Source organism: Ovis aries, chromosome 2 (genome assembly GCF_016772045.2).
Source record: "Ovis aries strain OAR_USU_Benz2616 breed Rambouillet chromosome 2, ARS-UI_Ramb_v3.0, whole genome shotgun sequence".
NCBI lineage: Eukaryota > Metazoa > Chordata > Mammalia > Artiodactyla > Bovidae > Ovis > Ovis aries.
In genome coordinates, this window is record NC_056055.1 from 208,306,962 (window position 1) to 208,329,154 (window position 22,193).

General features: G+C 39.8%; 1 protein-coding gene across 25 annotated transcripts in view; it reads right to left on the minus strand.

Annotated features, from left to right (window-relative positions):
- CMKLR2 (chemerin chemokine-like receptor 2) overlaps positions 1–22,193 on the minus strand; it is a 50,490-nt gene that overhangs the window by 12,016 nt on the left and 16,281 nt on the right. For 4 of the 25 annotated variants that reach the window (XM_042244090.1, XM_042244094.1, XM_042244083.1 and 1 more), the window contains 2 exons: positions 7,228–7,286; positions 2,250–2,312 (listed from right to left, as the gene is read on the minus strand). The gene's annotated coding sequence lies outside the window, so the exon portion shown is untranslated. The other 21 variants (XM_060410291.1, XM_012143607.4, XM_042244080.1 and 18 more) reach the window with 11 other exon arrangements.

The window sequence follows — 22,193 nt, forward strand, 5'->3', positions numbered from 1 at the left end:
TGAGCGACGTCACTTTTACCTTTCACTTTCATGCACTGGAGAAGAACATGGCAACCCACTCCAGTATTCTTGCCTGGAGAATCCCAGGGACGGGGGAGCCTGGTGGGCTGCTGTCTATGGGGTTGCACAGAGTTGGACACGACTGAAGCGACTTAGCAGCAGCAGTAGCAGCCTATCTATCTGTAGCTCCCATGTCATTTATTCCTTAGTGCCACACATTAAAACAAATGTTAATATTCCTTATTAGGAAAATGGGCATATTAGGATAAATGAAAGTGTTTTGGTTTGACTGGAAAAGACACAACCAATCAAGGGAATGCTTTGGTAATGAAGGCCTTTGAAAGTCATGCCTAAGTAGTTAAGATTTTATTCCATTGTGAGTTGGGAGCAAATAGAACTATTTGTAGTAGTGAGTGTCATCACTGAATTTTTGTAAAGATCATCTGGAGGCAGTTTGGGACATATTGACACACTTGAGGTCAAAGATGGAAGGGACCCTAGGCAGTGAGAGTTAGAACGAAGATGAGGGAGACATATTCGAAAGACATTCATTTAGGAAATTAATAGAATCTTTTAGGAAGCTTAGCTAAGCTAGGGTAACACTCACAATAACTTTTTACTGACTTGGCATTGAAACTCAATCCTGGATTTAAACACTAGCTAATTTCAAGGATTTCCCTGGTGATCCAGTGGTTAAGCCTGTGCTTTCACTGCAGGGGGCATAGTTTGATCCCTGATAGGGGAATTAAAAGGCTTCCTAGGTGGCGCTAGTGGTAAAGAACTTGCCTGCCAATGCGGGAGATGGAATGGATGTGGGTTCCATTCCTGGGTCAGGAAGATCCCCTAGAGAAGTGCATGGCAACCCACTCTAGTATTCTTGCCTGGAGAATCCCATGGACAGAGAAGCCTGTGATCCCATGGGGTCACAAAGAGCTAGATATAACTAAAGTGACTTAGCATATAGGGGAACTAAAAACCCACAAGTCATAAACAAATGGGGGTAGGAACCCTCTTAAATTGTTGGTGGGAATGCAAATTAACACAGCCACTGTGGAGAACAGTATGGAGATTCCTCAAGAGACTAGGAATAAAACTACCGTGCTGCTGCTGCTGCTGCTAAGTCGCTTCAGTCGTGTCTGACTCTGTGCGACCCCTGAGACGGCAGCCCACCAAACTACCATATGACCCAGCAATCCCACTATGGGGCATATACTCTGAGGAGACCATAACTGAAAAAGACACATGTACCCCAATATTTGCTGCAGCACTATTTACAATACTGGGACATGGAAGCAACCCAGATGTCCATCGACAGATGAATAGATAAGGAAGTTTTGGTGCATGCACACAATAGAATATTACTCAGCTATAAAAAGGAACACAGTTGAGTCAGTTTAATGAGGTGGATGAATCTAGGGCCTATTATACAGAGTGAACTAAGTCAGAAAGAGAAAGACAAATATTGCATATTAACACATATAAATGGAATTTTAAAAGATGGTACCGATGATCGTGCAGGGCAACAAAGGAGACAGACATAAAGAAGAGACTTTTGGACTTGGTGGGAGAAGGAAAGGGTGGGATGATTTTTAGAGACTAGCACTGAAACATATGTATTACCATATGTAAAATAGCCAGCCCCTGGGAGTTTGCAGTATGATGCCGGGAACCCAAAGCCAGGCCTCTGTGACAGCCCAGAGGGATGGGGTGGAGAAGAGGTGCGAATGGGGTTCAAGAAGGAGGGGACATAAGTATACCTCTTATTGATTCATGTTGATATATGGCAAAGCCCAGCATGATACTGTAAAGTAGTTATCCTCTAATTAAAAATAAAATGGGGAGGGAGGTGGGAGGGGGTTCATGTTTGGGAATGAACCCCACGGGTACACCCGTAGTGGATTCATGTCAATGTATGGCAAAACCAATACAGTATTGTAAAGTAAAATAAAGTAAAAATAAAAATTAAAAAAAAAAAGATCAAAAAGAAAGATCAATTGTAAAAAATAAAATAAAATAAAATAAAAATAATAATTTAAAAAGAAATGGGGTTAGGGAAGAGAAAATTTTTTCTTTAGTTAAAAAAAAAATTGAACCAAGTGGACGTGAAGCCATACCTATTTTCACTCTGTTGGGATCAAGGTCTTTTCATAAAAGGCACTTGCTGACTGATTTGCAGGTCTAACCCTCATGCTTCATTGGGACAGTTCAAGAGAGCACAGCACATGTTTGAAAGGTCAGTGCCTACTTACACAACAGTTGATTTGACGTTCCACCCAGAGGTTTATGTCCTGATTTGCACAATCTGTTGAGCTCTGTGGATTTGGGGGAGGAAAACAGAGTGAATGAATAACCTTAGGTTAGGGAGAAATTTTCAGGCTTAATTCTTTTTTGCAAGACTTTAAGATAGTTAACACATGGGTATAATTTAAATATCAGACCATAAAGGGTTCTATTGCCTCTGGAATCGGAATATCTGACTTCAAATCCCAGTCCTATCTCTTCTGGCTGTGGATTTTTGGACAAATCACCTACTACCTTGAAACGCCAGTTTCCTCATTTGTAAAATGAGAGCAGTAATAGTTCTAAGTCATAGTGTTGTTATGATGATTACATAAGGACATCCTCAAAAAATGGTTAGCTCAGTGCCTGGCACACAGAGCATGCTCAGTAATTATAGCTATTTATCACTACCATTTTTTAAATGTTTCCTTGCGATAAAGAAAGCAGAGTGCCGAAGAACTGATGCTTTTGAACTGTGGTGTTGGAGAAGACTCTTGAGAGTCCCTTGGACTGCAAGGAGATCCAGTCAGTCCATTCTAAAGGAGATCAGTCCTGGGTGTTCTTTGGAAGGAATGATGCTAAAGCTAAAACTCCAATACTTTGGCCACCTGATGCAGAGAACTGAAAAAGACCCTGATGCTGGGAAAGATTGAAGGCTGGAGAAGGGGACAACAGAGGATGAGATGGTTGGATGGCATCACTGACTTGATGGACATGAGTTTGAGCAAGCTCCAGGAGTTGGTGGTGGATGGGGAAGCCTGGCATGCTGCAGTCCATGGTGTCGCAAAGAGTCAGACACAACTGAGCCACTGAACTGAACTGTGATGAGAACTCTTAGGATTTATTTACCTTTTTAATACTTATTTATTTAGCTGTGCCAGGTCTTAATTGCGGCACTCGAGATCTTCCATCTTTGTTGCAGCCTGCAGGAGCTTTAATTGAAAGATGTGGGATACAGTTCTCTGGCCAGGGACTGAACTCAGGCCCCCTGCTTTGGGAGTCTTACCCATTAGATTACCAGGGAAGTTCCAATTACCACCAGTTTAAGACTAAAAGCAGTACACAATAGAGGGTTAGAAGGAAAGTAGAAAGATAATGGGATTTCTTTATGTCACTTTAGGAGAAGAGTGAGAAGACTTAAGGAGAGATTTCAAAACTTGTTTTGTTTTGTATGCTTTATGTTATGAAAAATACTTCATCTGGACTGAGATCACACATTGTCAGATGCCTGTCCTCCAAAGGAAGTTGGGGAACCCTTGTGTCTAGCCCCAAATGCTAGTACTATCCCTATATCTGACCAAGAGTGGTGAGAAAACAGAACACTATAAAGCATTATATTTCTCTTATTCTTTAAAAAAGCTATTTTCACCTTTTATTAAAGATCTAGGTCTTTATCTTGCTTTTCTCCAATTTTTTTTCTTTTCTTCTTTTGCTGTGCCACATAGCACATTGGATCTTAGTTCCTCAACCAGGGATTGAACTCTGCAGTATAAGAGCAGAGTCTTAACCACTGGACCACCAAGGAAGTCCCACTTTTCTCCAAATTTTGTCTGGAATCTGGGAAAGAATCACCACAATTAACAATGTAATGTTTCAAAGCCTTGGTCAGAGCAAATTTTAAAAATGTTCTTCAAAAAGGATTTATGTATATGAAGATAATTTTTTAGCAGGAAGAAGTGGGCACTTAATTTGGAAACCTTGATGCTAGAGGACTTCTGTAACTTTATTTTTGTAAGGCATATGACTAGCTAGCTATTGGAGATCTGAATTGTTCAATTTATGTCATGGATATATCTATCCATATAAGCAATCAAAACTAGAGCTTTAACCCTTTTTACTGTCTTCTGGGCAATGTTATGTTTACTGAAGAACTGATTTTGGAAGCAAAAATCACAACAAGGTACCTACCAGATTATAAAACTTCTCATAGATGCCATCCATGGTTTAGTCAGTAAAAAAAAAAAAAAAGGTCGAACATGACTATGTTGGTGTGCATCAAAAATCTTTAACCATGACCTGACATCTCTGCAGACAAACATATGCTTCAGAAAAGTCAGGGACACACAGTAGAAGTTTGTGCTGCTACTATAATACACTTCTGTTTTCTGAAGCCTTGGCACTACTGATGTTTTGATCTTAATCACATATTGCTGTGACATTGACAGAAATCTAGGAGAAACATCCAGTTTAGGGTGGAAACTGAATTAGCCAGCTACTACATGCTTATTTCAATTTTTATCAAGATATTTCCTTTCTTTAAAAGAGAAAGGTGGTGAAGGATTCCCTGGTGGTCCAGTGGTTAAGACTCTTAGCTCCCAATGGAGGGAGCATGGATTCGATCCCTGGTTGGGGAACTAAGATCCCACATGCTATGTATCCAATAAATAAAATAAAACAATTTAAAAAAGAAAGAAAGGTGGTGGTGCAGTGGCTGAGACTCCAAGCTCCCAATGCAGAGGGCCCAAGTTCAATTCCTGGTTGGGGAACTAGATCCCACATACCCAATTGAGAGTTCACATGCCACAATTATTAAGATCCCACATGCCACAGCTGAGATCTGGAGCAGCCAAATAAGTAAGTAAATATTTTTTAAAACAAATAAATACCTAATAAAATTAAAAAGAAGAGAGAAGGCTAGTCTCCAAAAGGAGAAAAAACAGTACTCAAGTAATTCACAAAATATATTGAAGTTTCAGCCACTTCGCAAAACAATACTATTCATCATACAGAGAGATGGTTAGTGAACTTGGTAAAGTGGGGGGAAGGGAAACTTGTTTTGGTAGCAAAAGTAATGTTTTCTCAAGATAGCAGCAAAAAAGTAGGAGGAGGGAGGGACAACAGTTCTAGAATTTCCTCCCATTCATACAAGGTTATGCCTGAAAGTATTTCTGCCGTTTTTTTCACTTCGAGGAGATAGAAATGTGTATAGGATCAAACGTAGTAATGGAAGGTAAAATAAAGCACCAGTTGAAAGATTTGCCCATTCATAAAAACCAAACAGTTGGATACCAAAGTCATTATTGCAATGGTTTAGAAACATTCTTCAGGAACACTTTTAATTATTTGACGGTAGTGAAAGTAAGCTAGCAGGCTCAGCACTCCACTTTATCACTGTCAGTCTATAGGAGGTATAGTTGGTTGAAGTCTGCAAAAACAGATTTTGAGATCATTGGAAAAAGAAGCAATGCAAAAGAAAGGACTCAAGACTAAATTACATTTGTTGGAATGGTTGAAGGAATCAGTAAGAAAGGAAGGCTGTTTACAATAGCCAAGCCATGGAACCAATGTAAGCATCTATCAACAGTTGAATGGATAAAGAAGATGTGGTGTATATGTACAATCGATATTATTTAGTCATTTAAAAGAATAAAATGCTGTTTGTAGCAAAATGGATGGAACTGGAGTCTATCAGACTGAGTGAAGTCAGACAAAGACAAATACCACAAGATATTGCTTACATGTTGAATTTTAAAAAATGATACAAATTAACTTATTTACAAAACACAGACTCACAGATTTAGAGAATGAATTTATGGTTACCAGCTGGGACAGGTCGGGAGGAGACATAGATTGGGAGCTTGGGACTGACAAGGGCACACTGCTATATTTAAAACAGATAACCAACAAGGACCTACTGTATAGCACAGGAAGTGCTACTCAATATTCTATAATAATGTAAATGGGGAAAGAACTTTTTAAAAAATAGACTTGCGTATATATATAACTGAATCACTTTACTGTACACCTGAAATATACTTCAATATAAAAAAATTAAAAATAAAGGAGGTCTGAGAGCTCTTTTCACATACCTGAAGATGAGGAAAAAATAAAACATTTATTCTGTGTGGTTCCAATGTTGAAGCTAGGGCAAAAAATTACTTGGCACAATAGCTAGGAAAAGTTTGGCTTAGTAGAACCCAAAACTTACAGCCGTTCAAAATCTATCAGCCAACAAACAAACAAAGAGATCCATGGCACAGGGTGGGCACAAAGGGGGCTGCATGGCTGCTGATGGGGACATTTTAGAAGGTATTGACATCTGTATTCAGAGGGTCTTTAACATCATCCATCAAGGACAAGAATCTATGATAACAGATATTACTTTTGAGCTTTTATTCTCTACTTACTGATTGGGAAACTGAAGGTGAGGAAGCTTGAGGAAATTGCAAAAACCATTCAGTTGGCAAGTTAGAATGGTTAGATTCTTACTAAAATGTGTAAGTGCCCAAGTTCTTACCCTCTAGGCACCCAAGGTATAAGAATCCTTTCTCCAGAGTGTTTAAAGCAATAGTTTCTAAGAACAACACTGAAATTAGAGAATAATTCTACTTTTCTTTTCTAGAGCCATAATTCGCTGAATAAAAAGCAAAATAAATAAACCCCTCTTCCTTGCAAGTGAGGAGGATTAGACAGGAGGAAGTTCAGAATGATGTAAGAAAAGAAAGGTGCTTTGTGGACTTCCCTAGCCATCCAGTGGTTAAGACTCTGATCTTCTGTTGCAGGGGGCACGGGTTCAATCCCTGGTCATCCCTGGTCAAGGACTTAAAATCCTGCTTGCCATGAAGCAAAAAAAAAGTAGCTACACCGTTTTTTAATCGGACCCTTTCTCACCATTCCTCACCCCACACCCCCACCTCCAGGCCGGGTGGACACAGCTTATGAGAAGTTTTTGTCTTTGAGCTCCTGTTGTGGCTACACATTAGAGCTGCGCCAGAGATCCATATTTATCCAGAATCTGTTCTATTCCTGGGCTTGGTTCTAACTCTGCTGTTAAAGTTACTGCAAATGTAGAAATGTGAAGAACAAAATTACCAGACCAGGAACCTAAACCAGTGCTCATCCAGCCGTGGCAGCTGTGTTCTGAGGACATCCAGGAAATGCCTATTCTTTACTGCTCCACCGCAGGCGAAGTCTCAAGTCCCCTTGCGGCCTGGACCACATAGGTACCTCATTTGCCCAAGAGCCTCTTCTTTTCCCCCAGGACGCCACTGTGATTTCTTCTGGTCCTACAAAGGGCAAGAGTATTTTCAAATGGTGTATATCCAGGACCTGGACTATCACTTCAAGCACAGGACATGGGTGAGAAAGAGAAGAAAATCAGAAAGAGAAAGAAAAATTTAACCCAGTTTCTAGTTCTGATCAAAGCCCTCCAACCAAAAACCCCATTGTGAGACTCTCAGGACTCCACTTTGTCCTCACCTTGCAGAGCCCTTGAGGGAAACGGGGTTCTTGTCCCCTAGAGGTTAGCATGACCCACCATCGCATCTCAAGTTTTTCCTCTTGTCTTCGATATGTGTCTTATTGAAACAAATGAGAGCTATTTTATCTCAGTACACTACTACGTGGATCGTGTGTGATCCATCTCTGAACATCTGGACATGTTACTCTATTTACATCCCAGTCCCAGAATATTTTCATATTGGCTTTCCCCATTGGTCCACCCACAAATTCAGATTACATGATGTAGGGCCAAGACTTGGGTGAGGCAAGTGAAGTTGGGTCATGCAAGTACAGGGTCAGATCCTGACTCCACTTAAAATTTTGATATTTTGTTCAGCATGAACTTCTTGTATTTGTTTCGTTTACTGAGATTTTTGGTGTCATGATGCTTGACCCCATTGACGTTCATTGGTATTAGGTAGCCTGGTGTGTTGAAAGAACATTGGAACTCAGGAAAGATGTTTCTAAGTTTTTGTCCTACGTGTCATTAGTTCTATGACTTTGTATGAATTACCTTCCTACTTAGGATCCCAGGTGCCAAATCTGAAAGATACAGGTGACATTGAGTTTAAACTTTTACAAGAAGATACAATATGGCAGTACAAAGTATTCTAGCCCCTTTATTCTCTGTGCCTCCAAGTAGCATCAAATCTGGTGCTTTGCCTAGAGTGAGTATTCAAAAAATGTCTACTAGCAAGTGGTTTTTTTGAACACTGGAATGCAAATATGGACCAAAGCCCAAAACAAAAAGCCTACACAAATTAAAAACACTTTGCAAATGAAAACAAAACCTCCCCAGACAAGAATGCTGTCCCTCCCTCATTCTCTTTAAAAAAAAATGGATTTGAATTCATTTAAGTGTGGCAAAATTTTGTTGCTTTTTTTTCCCCCCAGGAAATATTCTATTCAAATATCTCGGGTTCTGAGTGAACCAGACTTGTGTAATCCTTCATCCCTCAGAGATTTCTTTCCATCTAGACACCAGTACCACCCTTGGTGAGTCACAGTTCATAAAATGTAACATCTGCAAGAAAAGTTTATAAACACACAGCCATGCCTGAAATTGTCATAGAACTGAAGAAAACATGAGACTCCCCCTTCCTAACTAGATCTCCATACAGTATTTAAGTTTGCATAATTGGAAAGTAGGGAGAGACAGTATTTATTCACATAGCCCATATTCCTGTTTATTTCCTCCTCTTTTTTCCTTGACAAATGACAGAAGGAAGGAAGGGAGGGAGGGAGGAAGGCAAGAGGGGAAAGACAAGGGAGGTAGAAAGATACTGACAAAACATATGATTTTATTTTGAGAGCTATTTTCCTTATTCTTAGCTCATTTTAAAGTATGGCCATTTTTTAACATTTACTTACTCTCTGACCAGTGGTAGAAAATCGAGGCAAGAACCACTTTTAAAAAATACATATATATGTATTTTATTTATTTGGCTGCACTGAGTCTTAGCTGCAGCATGTAGGATCTTTAGTCTGGCATTTGAACTCTTTGTTGCAGGATGTGGAATCTAGTTGCCTGACCAGGGGTCAAACCTGGGCTCACTGTATTGGAAGCATGGAGTCTTAGCCATTGGACCACCAGGGAAGTCCCAAGAACCACTTTTGAGACCTCAACTATGTTATTTTGCACACTGGTTCTGAACACAGTAAAAATATTCAGCAAATAATTTTAATATATTTAATTTGTTTCTTTTATATTTAGTATTAGTCACCTTGCCTCAGAAACACCTTGCCTCTGGTACTTCAGGAAAATAAATTGATCTTCTCAAGGTCATTAGTATGGTGGTTCAAGAGAAAGACATAGGCATATATCTGGTATATGTAGGCATATATGATCTCAGTACAGATCTTCTTTGATCAGGTTTATATCCTGATGGTGAAAAAGTGAAAGTGTTAGTCATTCAGTCATGTCCAACTCTTTGCAACCCCATGGGCTGTAGCCCACCAGGCTTTTCTGTCCATGGAATTCTCCAGGCAAGAATACTGGAGTGGGCATTCCTTTCTCCAGCGGATCTTTCCTAACCAGGGATTGAACCTGGGTCTCCAACACTGCAGGCAGATTTCTTATTGTCTGAGCCATCAGGGAAACCCATCATAACTTGAAAATATTATAAGTCAAAAATGCATTTAATACACGTAACCTTAGGAACATTACAGCTTAGCCAGCTGACCTTAAAAACATGCTCAGAACTCTTAGCCTACAGCTGGGCAAAATCATCTAACACAAAGCCCATTTTATAATAAAGTGTTGAAGAGTTCATGTAGTATACTGAATACTATGCTGAAAGTGAAAAACAGATGGTTGTCTGGGCACGGAGTGGTTGTTTACCCTGGAGATCACTTGGCTGCCTGGGAGAGGCTGCTGCCGCTGCCCAACATCACAACAGAGTATAGAAGTATATCATACATTATACACTGCTAGCTGGGAAAAGATCAAAATTCAAAGTACAGGGACTTCTCTGGTGGTCCAGTGGCTAAGACATAGTTCAGCACAGGGCACCTGGTTGGGGAACTGGATCCCATATGCTGCAACTAAGAGCTTCTATGCTCCAACTAAAGGACCCCACATGCCACAGCAAAGATTGAAGATCCTGCATGCTGCAACTGAGACCTGGCAGACCCAAATAAAAAAATAAAAATAAACATTTTAAAAAATCTTTAAAAAATTGGAAGTAGAATTTCTACTGAATGTGTATCACTTTCACACAATTGTAAAGTGAAAAAATCGTTAAGTTGAATCATTGTAAGTTGGAGACAGTCTGTACTTTGGATAATTCAAAAGCCAAGTACTTCTTCTCCAAGTACTCAAGCACAAGGGAGCAGTCAGAAAATATCTGGGCACCTATACAAATAACACAATATATGTATTAAATGAACAAAATGTAGGCAGTATATTTCCTGACAAGGGGAACTCGGATGAAACTCAGCAGCAAACCACTTGATATCCTTGATGCAATAAAATCTCTTTTTAAAAATTCTAGTTTTAGAACAAGGTCCTCTCTTTTCTGCAAATCACAGATATTCTCTAACAAGATAAAGTCAGATAAACTACTTCAAGTCTAAAGTCTGATTCCCTGAAACTATCTTTAATAACTCATGTGACTATTTATTAAAAGAAAAAACCCTGGCATTTCTAAGCTCCACTTCAATGACACTTAAGAACTGTCATATAATACTAACCATAGATACCTTGAGTCTAAAACACTTTAGTTTTGCTTTCATTCAACATGAAGTTTTGAAGGTTCTAGAGAGATATTCAGAATTGTTATTCTACTGCTTTTAAAAAAGTCTAATTCCACCATACTGACCTGGAAAATGGGGCTGAAAGGCAGTGTCCAGAATGTCCTTTAGAATTTACCTATCTTCCTTCACTTCAGAACTCGCTTGTTAAGCAATACCTGCACTGAACTTTATGCCAGTTACAGCACAAAGCAAATCATCTTCTCAGACAGGTTTTCCCGGCTGTGATGTGCTTAGACAGCAGTCACAGGACTGAATTATTTCCCTAAAATGGATTTGGTAAGCCTACATTAAAGAGATACATACCTACGAACTAATGGTTTATTCCATGCCTTTACACCATCCATGAGCAGGGAGGTTTCCCCTCAGCCCCTTTCACCTGCATTTCCATGGGATGGGCAACATTCACCAAATGTACTGAGATCAGTGCCCTTGGGTAACCTCTTCTGACCTCCGGACATGCTAAATTTCTGCCTAACACATGGTTTCTCCTTGACCACGAGCTTAATGAAAGTTAAGAAAGGGATGCGGCAGTTTAGAAAAACAGAAGGAGGAGTGAATTTGCCCTTGGCTGTTTTGATAGAATTGAGGGAGTATTTGTCCAACTCTGCTTGAGTTGTCAGAATGCACCTGGAGGTACTGTGTTCTTTCCTGGAAATTCAATTTATGAAGAAGGATACACTGGAACATGTCCAGAAGAGAGGGAACAGGATGAAGGGAAAGCTTAAAATGACATCATGGGAGGAGTTTTGGATGACCTGGTTCTAGCTATTTATTCTGGAAAAGAAAGAGCAGGGTAACATTTTTTTCATGCAGATGCAGGAAATATTTTATCTGGCCAGAGGGTAAAGCTAAGACTATGAGGGAAAGAGACATTTTAACTCAATATAAAGCAAAACTTTAAGATTATAAATAGCTGTTAAAAGTGGCATTTGTTCATTTAATAGGTATTTTCTGAATATCTCCTATGCGTTCAAGGCCCCGGTGAAACAGTGCTGAATAGTAATGAAATGAAGCCATGGAGCTTTCGGTCAAGTACAAAGCTTTGTCAGATGATAGTGCAGATCTCATTCTTAAGAGATGTTTAATGAGACAACAATAAGCTGAAGGTTTTTCTGACATCAAACGTGACTGGACTTAATGTCTAAAGTTCGGCCAACCCTGAAACTCCAGGTTTTGGTTACTCTACATTAGAGTAACCAAAACCTTAGAGTACTTGGTACAGTTTGATGGCTCTCCAGGCTAGGGATCAGGATGTACACCTGATTCTGTGGCTTAGCCATGGTCTTCTATCCATCAATGTATATATGCGGTGCTGTCTCTACATGTTTTATTTTTTTTTAATTAATTTTTTCTGCTAAGTATTTAAGATGGATAGGGTAGCACGGAGGGTAGAGAGAAAAGACTAGAATAGTTTTTTCATATGTGATGTGCAATGAAGGGAAACAATCTTCTTATATCCCATCAGTTCAGCTCAGTTCAGTCACTCAGTCATGTCCGACTCTTTGCGACCCCATGAATCGCAGCACGCCAGGCCTCCCGTGTCCATCACCAACTCCCGGAGTTCACTCAGACTCACGTCCATCGAGTCAGTGATGCCATCCAGCCATCTCATCGTCTGTCGTCCCCTTCTCCTCCTGCCTCCAATCCCTCCCACCATCAGAGTCTTTTCCAATGAGTCAACTCTTCGCATGAGGTGGCCAAAGTACTGGAGTTTTCAGCTTTAGCATCATTCCTTCCAAAGAAATCCCAGGGCTGATCTTCAGAATGGACTGGTTGGATCTCCTTACAGTCCAAGGGACTCTCAAGAGTCTTCTCCAACACCACAGTTCAAAAGCATCAATTCTTTGGCGCTCAGCTTTCTTGACAGTCCAACTCTCACATGCATACATGACCACTGGAAAAACCATAGCCTTGACTAGATGGACCTTTGTTGGCAAAGTAATGTCTCTGCTTTTCAATATGCTATCTAGGTTCACCCCCAAATATCTGGTTGTCATTTCTGTTACTTTTATTCTTTTTCCATTATTGTTTGTGGAATGAGAGTTCTCTTCCCTTACAGATGAGTTTCAATTCTTTAATTTCTTTGAAAGTGGTTGGAGTCAGGGTGGCTAAACACCATAGAATCATAGTCCTTGAAGTGAGATAAGATAATAGAGATAATCTACTCTCGTCCTTCCATCTTATACACAAGAGAAGAGAAATTTAGCAGAACACTTTAAAACACTGAATACAAAGGACAGAAGCACCAATAACCACTCGAATTTTAGGCAGAATATTGAGTTTTGGAAAAGAAAGTTTTACAAAGAATCAAATAGAGGGACGTCCCTGGTGGTCCAGTGGTTAAGACTCGGAGCTCCCAATGCGAAGGCATGGGTTCCAACCTTGGTTGGGGAGCTAAGAACCCACACGACATAGCCAATAAATAAATAAATAAAGTAGTACTTTTAGAAATTACAAAGTTAACCTTGAAATTTAATTTAGTGGATACATAAAATTGTAGTTTATACCCAGTTGAAGGGAGAATGTAAACTAGAAGACACATCTGAAGAAGTTATCTAAAATGTAGCATAGAAAGATGATGATATGCAAGATATGAAAGAAAGGCTAAAAATGAGGAATGGAGAAGATCTAATATATATCTACTCAGAGTTTCAGGACCTGGGAATTTCCTTAAATGCCTAGAACCAACAAGTATCCCAGCTTTTGGTGAGAGGCTCTATGTGTGTGTTGGGAGGGGGGTGCATTTTTCAGCTCTGCCTTAGCCTTCACCTCCCTTACACAGAATCTTAAGGTCATCGAGAGGTGAGAGCTTAGAGCCTTTTCAAGTCGGTCTTGGCAATGCACAGAGCCGTGGGCATGAGCACAATCCATACATGTGTGTGGCCTTCTTGATTCAGAAGCTTCAAAAAGACCCTCTGTATGTCTCATTCCCAGTTTTTAATTTTTTGGTTATTCTAATGTTTTCACCCAACTGGTATCCATCACCTCAGGCAGCTGCAAAGTTAAGTAACTGCCTGTAATTTTTTTTGAAAAATGCTTATGGGGAAAAAAATTTTCACGCTAAATGAGCTCTGAGTTAAGTCAAATAAATCACCCAGCAAGTGGAATTTTCCAGGGAAAATTCCTATGCAACAGACAGGCCATACCATAATTCTCTGGGGATGAAGCTTTAAAAGAGCTTCAGCCCCTTTCTGTCCCTTCCCTTGGCTCTAAGGCTGCTGTTCTTCACCCTTCACCAGCAGGCTGTTGGGTTTTAAGAATATCATAAAGCAGGAGAGTATGAGATGGGACTAAGGAAAATTAAAAATGCCATAGAGGGACTTGCCTAGTGGTCCAGAAGTTAAGAAACCATGCTTCAAATGCAGGGAGCATGGTTTTGATCCCTGATTAGGGAACTAGGATCTTACCTGCTGAGTGGTGTGGCCAAAAAATTTAAAAAAAAAAAAAATTTTTTTTTTAAGACAGAAAACTCATTTCTTTCACTGAGATTGAGCTGTTTTTCCTCCTCTCCTTTCTCTTCCTCCTCTTTCTCTCTTACAAACGCTCCCCAGATTGTTGCAAGTCTTTGGGTAATTTCCAGAGTTCTGAAATATTTGATTCTGACCATTTGCCAATTTATTGCAGCTTCTGTGAAAAAGAATTTTCTGAGATCCTTACTCCACTAATTTTGCTCATGTCACTAATTTTGCTCATAGGGAGTTTGAATTGGCATATTTTGTGTGTCTGGAAACCATTTGACTGAAACAGCATGGTGTTCTTTTAAAAATTCAGCTTATGAAATCAAAGAAGAGGAATAACCACTTAATAAATCTCTATGGAAAAACATATATTTTTCCCACCATTTCCTTCTCTTTTCTAAACTTGCTTTAGTTCTAGACACCATAAAAATGAATGAATAAATAAATGAATTAATGAAATTTGTGACTCACACAGTACAGGGACTGTACAGTCCAGTACAGGAACCTAAACATAATCGGCACTGAAAGAATGGTGCTGAACCAAAATAGATTAGCTCAAAATAGGCAAAATTGACCTGCTGTCTATTATATTTTATCCTATTCATAACATTAAATATTTAGTTTTATATTTAGGTTGCCCACTTCTTTTAGTTTTTATGGGATATATCTTAGTTTGGGTAAAAATATAGGTTTAATGGTAAATTCTTTCTGTTAAAAATAGAAGAAAGGAGAAAAGAAGGAAGAGACAGAAAAGTATTCTTGTTAGCTGAAAAGATGGTGCCACCAACAAATTTTGCAAGTATTCTGACAAACACCTAGCAGAAATAAACTTATTTTCCATCAGAAAATTCATAACTAGCTCAATTGAAGGACATTAGGTAAAAAAAAAAACCTGTTTGGAAATAATCTGAAAACATTCTTCCATCTCATACCTTTCTTAATCTGTTATAATGAATGAATCATAATAGTTTAAGAAGATAAGAGCTGTTCATAATGAGCACTAAGTTGAAAGGACTAAAAATCTTTAGTAATATGATTATGAAACAACATAATATGATAGGGTGAGATAATGAGTCTTTCATTTCCTGTTTTAAAAAATTATAGAAATACTAAGTGGCTTTTTATTTTGCTTTACTTTTTGTTAGAGAAGATGTGAAAGTTAAATAGAATCTAGTTATGTTTTCACATACAAACACACTTGTGCACAAATCTCTTTATTTCTCTTTGACTCCCTTTAATTAATAATGGATATAAAAGTAGGCCTTCAATTACGATTCTAAAAAAGATTGTTGTTGCTCAGTCACTCAGTCGTGTCTGACTGTTTGTGACCCCATGAAATGAAAGGAGTATGTCAATGATGTATATTGTCACCCTGCTTATTTAACTTATATGCAGAGTACACCATGCGAAATGCCAGGCTGGATGAAGCACAAGCTGGAATCAAGATTGTCAGGAGAAATATCAGTAACCTCAGATATGCAGATGACACCACCCATATGGCAGAAAGCAAAGAAGAAATAAAGAGCCTCTTGATGAAAGTGAAAGAGGAAAGTGAAAAAGCTGGCTTAGGACTCACTCAACATTAAAAAAAAAAAAAAAGATCGTGGCATGTGGTCCCATCACTTCATGGCAAATAGATGGGGATACAATGGAAACAATGAGAGACTTTATTTTGGGGGGCTCCAAAATCACTGCTGATGGTGACTGCAGCCACGAAATTAAAAGATGCTCCTAGGAAGAAAAGCTGTGACCAACCTAGACAGCATATTAAAAATCAGAGACATTACTTTCCCAACACAGGTCTGTCTAGTCAAAGCTATGGTTTTTCCAGTAGTCGTGTAAGGACGTGAGAGTTGGACTATAAAGAAAGCTGAGTGCTGAAGAATTGATGCTTTTGAACTAGGGTGTTGTAGAAGACTCTTGAGAGTCCCTTGGACAACAAGGAGATCCAACCAGTCCATCCTAGGGGAAATCGGACCTGAATATTCACTGGAAGGACTGATGCTGAAGGGGAAGCTCCAATACTTTGGTCATCTGATGGGAAGAACTGACTCATTAGGAAAGACCCTGATGCTGGGAAAGACTGAGGAGAAGGGGACGGCAGAGGAAGAGATGGTTGGATGGCATCACTGATTTGATGGACATGAGTTTGAGCAAGCTCCGGGAGTTGGTGATGGACAGAGAAGCCTGGCGTATTACAGTCCATGGAGTCACAGAGAATTGGACCGGACTGAGCAACTGAACTGAACTAGACTGCAGCATGCCAGGCTTACCTGTCCTTCACCAACAAAGATAGTTCACATCTTTAAAAATTATTTCATCTGTATTAATACTTAAAATCATCTAAGAAAAAGCAATATCCTCAGTTCTTGCAACATTAAGTCTTATGACTTTTAAATTTGAAAAAAAAAAAAAAAAGCACTCAAAAATAGGAAGGTTCTTCAAGACATCAGATCCCATCTCCTTAGAATGGCTTTTGTCATGGAAAAAGAGTGATTATTCTAGTTAAAAAGAGAAAAGGGAGTTTAATATGATTAGTGATTTAATATGATTGATTAGATACTGATTTTAAAAAGCTATAAAAGATATTTTGAGAATAATAGGGGGAATTTTAATATGAATTGAATATCATTAAGATATTTTATTCATTTTCTTAGGTATGTTAATGATATTGTTTTGTACGACAATCTTCTTTATTCTAGGTAAATGCTGAAGTTTTTAGGGCTGAAGTCTACAATCTAACTTTCAAAAGATTCAGAAGAGCTCTAGGATAAACCATAATGGAAAAGAATGTTAAAAACTGTATATATAACTGGGTCATTTTGCTGTATAGCAGAAATTATTGTAACTCAACCTTGTAAACCTACTATGTGCATGCATGTGTGCTAAGTCACTTCAGTTGTGTCTGATTCTTTGTGACACTATGGATCATAGCCCATTCCAATAAAAAAGAAAATATACATATATATGTATACATATACATAGCAGTCATCCAGATAGAAGTGAAAAAATCTAATTTTAATCGTGAAATGTGGTGAATGGAAACGAATTCTCCAGATCCCTCTATAAGGACAACCTTGTTGTCCTCACTCCTGGAAGAGCTGTCAAGAGAGTGCCTCCGTCTATAAATAACAGCCCTTCAGAGACTTCTACTACTACGTAGAGGCCCTTGGCCCAAGGTCCTACCCTTCTAGAGAAGCCAACTGCCAACAATGATTAAGATGGAAGTAGGAAGGCCTGGTCACCTTGGACCAGTGAAGGGTAATTCTGATGAGTCCGTTTTAGTTTCAGAGATCCATCGAGAGTCAAATATGGTTGTCAGTTCTACCTTACAGCTTAATCTCTCCCTCTGCCTGGTTGTGTTGTCCCCCATGCCCACCCCCTCACCTCCCATTCCACATGTAGATGTTGATTCGAAGGGCATAACCTAGTAAACATCTGACCATTAAACTCTGTCTTAAACTAGAAGAAGACCATTAAAATTTTCTTCTAGGAGAACTGACTCTGCAACGCAAGACGGGTATCAGACAAACTTCAAATAAAGAACTTTTTTTGTTTTAAAGTTCTGTTTTCATTAAAAAATGTCAGAGTCATCAGAGTCAAAAAAGGCTGTGTAAATGTTCTGGATTAAAACAGATTAGAGAAACATGACAGTTTTAATGAGACATGTGATACTGCCATGTATCTTGTACTGGAGGAAAATAAAAAGCCAGAAAGAACATTGCTAGATCAATTGACAAAACTAGAATATGGACTATATATTAGATTTTAAAAAGGATTGCATCAAAACTATTACACATAGAATGGATAAACAACAAGGTCCTACTGCATAGCACAGAGAACTATATTCAATATCCTGTGATAAACCATAATGGAAAATATATTAAAAAGAATGCACATATATGTATAACTGAATCACTGTGCTGTATACCAGAAACTAACACATTATAAATCAACTATGTGTGTGTGTATGCTCAGTCACCCAGTCGAGTCCGACTCTTTGCTACCCCCTGAACTACAGACCACCAGACTCCTCTGTCCATGGAATTTTCCAGGCAAGAATACTGGAGCAGGTTGCCATTTCTTTCTCCAGGGGATCTTCCCGATGCAGGGATCGAACCTGCATCTCTGACACCTCCTGCATTAGCAGGTGGATTCTTTACCATTGTGCCAAAAATACAGCATCAATTTTAAATTTACTGTAATTGGTAAATATACAGTGGTTAGATAGGAGAATGTCCTTGTTCTTAAGAAATAGGCACTGAAAAATATAGGGGAAAGGGGACGTAATGTATGCAACTTTCTCTCAAGCAATTCAGAGAAACAACATATACACATACATATAGTAAAAGCAAATGGGGCAGGGAAGGGCCAGTGGTTAGGACTCTGTGCTCTCACTGCCCAGGGCCTGTGGTTGATCCTTGGCTCCTCTGCCCATGGGATCCACCAGGCAAGAATACTGGATTAGGTTGCCATTCCCTTCTCCAGGGGATTTTCCCGACCCAGGGATTGAACCCCTATCTCTTATATCTCCTGCTTTGGGCAGGCGGGTTCTTCACCACTAGCGCCACCTGGGAATTTCGGTATAGATGAATAATTCTACCTATTACACATCAGCTCCTATCATTATGGCCAAAAAAGAACTTCGTTTTACTGTTTTTGGTTACTTTTTCTTTCTTACTGTAAATTGAGAGAATCGGAATTCTGTGATTATTTCAACAGCCAAGTAGTTAATCTGGGTGGAGCTGAGTTGAGAAGCAGTTTGAGGTAGTGCTTCTGGGTTCCTGGAGGGGGCAGCAGAGAGCTTTTTGAATGCAAACCTGTTATGGCGCTCAGGTACAGGGTGACCTTGAGGAAAAAAAGACAATGGCAACTAAGGGCTTAGGAGGAGAGGACCCACCACCGCACAATTTCGAGCTGACTTGAAACTAGGAAAATCAATGCTCCACTACATGTGGAGGAATGAAATCAGGAAGCTACATGAAGCCAACACATCAAACTTGTAGTTTATTTATTAACAAATGGTCAATACTCAACGAAACCAGAAATGAATAATGCTGCAGGGGACTGAACAGTCAGGAATCAGAATGCAGAAATCAGGACTGGAGCAAGAACCAACAGGAAACTAAACAGATGTGGAAAAAGGGCACAGTAGCCGGGGAGGGGGTGGGTGGATGGGGGGATCCATTTTGTCCTATTTGGATATTTCCCCACCTGGGCCTGGGTGGAAGTGTTAACCATGAAACAAACGCTTTCTCATGATGATGACTTCCTTGCAGACCACTGGGGCTGATAGTGCTGGTGGCTAACAGGGCTAAAGTGTCCCCCAGAGGCGTACACTGTGGTTGTTTCAGGGCACGCTTTATATTCTGCTCTTCTAGCCTTACTATTTCTACTTCCAGTTTAGAAACAGAGAACGTCAAGGGAAGCATCACTGAGATTTCAATTTTTCACCTTCAGCTTCCCGTCCAGCACCCACCTTCTCATTTTCAGATCTAAAAAGCTGCCTGCTCCCTAGGCCACTTTTATCCAAAATAATTTGTTTAAATTTGTAATTAGTTATTTTACATGGAGTGACCTAAAAATGGCAGCCCACTCCAGTATTCTTGCCTGGAGAATCCCATGGACAGAGGAGCCTGGTGGGCTATAGTCCATGGGGTTGCAAGAGCTGAACACAACTTAGTGACTAAAACCAACAACCTAAAATTATCCTTTTAAATAAGATCAGCAAATTATCTAAAGTGTTTTCAAAGTGATATCTTATCATACTGCTCAAAAAGGACCATAATCCTCAGGTTCTTGACACACTGAGGTGGAACATTGGAGATAAAAATCAGTAAGTACAAGTGGTCTTAATACAGAGGTACACTGTCAGACACGATTTATGATATATAGACATCCTGAAAAATATGATTTGTGGTGGGGCTTTATTTCAGGTTTTCTCTGCTTGTCATTGTCTTTTGTGTATTTTACAACCATGAAAGTTACAGACAACTTTTCATAATGCAAATAATCTCCTCCAGAGAAATACAAATGAATTGTGTCTAGCGAGATGCAATTGATTATTGTCCTATAAATATTGACCAGTTTTGCAACTGTTTATAAATCCTACTATACATGTGTGAGAATTTGAATTCTCCTTTTAACCCATTTAACTGATTGTATCATTAATTAATGAGTTAAGTAAAAGCCTTTGAAACAGGTTAACTTCATATTTGTATGTGAGTCATGATTTATCTGTTTTTTTTTTTTAATCAGGTCTTTTAATAGGTCTTTATTCCAACAGTATTAGTCTAACCTTGGGAGGACAAACAGAAGTAGGAAGAGGGAGGTAGGGATGTGGTAAGGTGTTTTTAAAAGTGTCTATAAAGTTTCTTTCTGGCCATGAATTTCCAAAATCTAAATTTACCTTCTACTCCTAGGGTAATGATACCACTAAACCTTAGGACAGGGGGACACATTTAGAGGAAGGGGTGAGGTGGGGTCAAGGGCTTGGTTGAAGTCCAGTACCAGGCAAGCAGGGAAGGGCTGAAGGAGAGAAAATCTGGATACCACCACAAGGTTGTACTGCTGAAGCAAATTCTTCCTAAATTTAGGGATCTCAGACTCCTTTCCTTCGCTCTTCATTCGTATCTGCTCTCTTTAAGAATGGTATGTTAAAGCCAGGCCCTTGATATGACTGTTGGAAGCTTAGTACAATTGTTTTACACAGCCAGGACATTAAGACAGCATTCAAATATGTACAGCTTTCATTTTATCTCTCTTGCTTTCTCTTTTTTTTGGAGTCAGACTGAGGCCTCTTAATCCCTTCAGCCACTACTCAGAGAAGGGGAACCAAGCCAATGTTCTAGCCACCTCCAAACTTCAAAATAATTGGCTAGCCATGGCACTTTGCCTGGTCAGCGCTGCAGCTGGAGGACACAGGATGCCTTCCTCATCCTGAGGATACACCATTTGCCTCACCAAAGCAGGATGAAGAGAAGTCCCAGCGGCCACCCAAGAAATTGCCATTCTATGAGATCAGCAGAGAGACCTGCCCTGCCCTAGCTATTCCCTGAGATAACTAAACCCATGAGGGTGTTCATGCAGAGCTGACTGTTACCCCCACACCCCCTTCTCCAGTCTTCCCTGCCTGTCTTCTTCCTGTCTTGTTACCCTGGCTAAACTACCTTCTTCCCTACCAGTCCCTCCTCACCATGTGCTTTGATGTAATCCAGAAACAATCAGAATCCTTTCTGGGCCACCTTTTATGATGGGTAGGAATGACAGCCCTGGAGTCAGGCAGACCTTGGCTTCTAATTGCAATGCCACTTTGGAGGCAGGAAATAGATGGGCTCCAGGCTAGGCATTTACAGCTAGCCTACATTTTACAGTTCTGAGCAAGGAGGCCGGTGGGCTCTGGGCTAGATATTTACTTCCATCTTGGAATGCAAATAACAGCTGGAGTTTGCCTCCTATGGACACTTTAAGATAATGGTTATGGCAGGGACAGAGAGAGGCTAAACTCTGTTGGAATAACAGATCAAGAGGTCACGTATTTCCCATTCTTGGGCCAAGGGAGTCACTGCACATGTGTAGAAAGTCTCCTTAGGGGTCAAAAAGGAGGTGGCACCGCCCCAGCATAGGTGATGCCAAGGTCCCTCCACAGGCCCCTGGGCTGGAATCCATCTTGGGAAAAAGTTGCACATGCACGTTGGGGAGGGTCCTAGGACAGATAGGGGGTGGGAGAAGACAGATAATTGGCCAAAGGTAAACAAAGACCCAGAACTGCCCTACCTTAAGGATTTAACCACCTCTTTACCACACTCCTCCTCATCAGCCATGACGCTCACACCCTTTCTCTCCTGGTGTGTATCTCTGTCTTGCTTCTGTCTTAATGAAACAAACTATTTCTCTGTGTCCTCTCCCACTTGGTGTACTGTATTTCTAAACATAAACTTTGTACCTGTTTCTACAGTTTTTGCCTCCTTGACAAATGCA